This window comes from Calidris pugnax, unplaced genomic scaffold (genome assembly GCF_001431845.1).
Source record: "Calidris pugnax isolate Ruff unplaced genomic scaffold, ASM143184v1 scaffold55, whole genome shotgun sequence".
NCBI classification, from domain to species: Eukaryota; Metazoa; Chordata; class Aves; order Charadriiformes; family Scolopacidae; genus Calidris; species Calidris pugnax.
The window spans coordinates 4,211,058-4,211,425 of record NW_015090832.1 but is presented as its reverse complement, the minus strand read 5'-3'; positions in this window follow the sequence as shown (position 1 = coordinate 4,211,425).

Below are 368 nucleotides of genomic sequence, written 5' to 3'. Positions count from 1 at the left end.
CCAGGTCTCTTTCCTCCAGGCAGCCCTAGCCACACTTCCCCCAGCCTGTAGCGCTGCAGGGGGTTGGTGTGGCCCAAGTGCAGGACCTGGCACTTGCCCTTGTTGAAACTCATGCCGTTGATCTTGGCCCAGTGATCCAGTCTATCTAGGTCCCTCTGTAGGGCTTCCCTATCCTCCTGGGAATCAACACTCCTCCTATTCATCTCTGGATGAAATAGGACAAGAGGAAAAAATTCTTCACAGCAAGAGTGGTCGGGCACCGGAATTGGCTGCCCAGGGAGGGGGTTGAGTCACCATCCCTGGATGAGTTTAAGAGCCGTTTAGATGCGGTGCTGGGGGATATGGTGTAGGGGAGAACTGGGAGAACC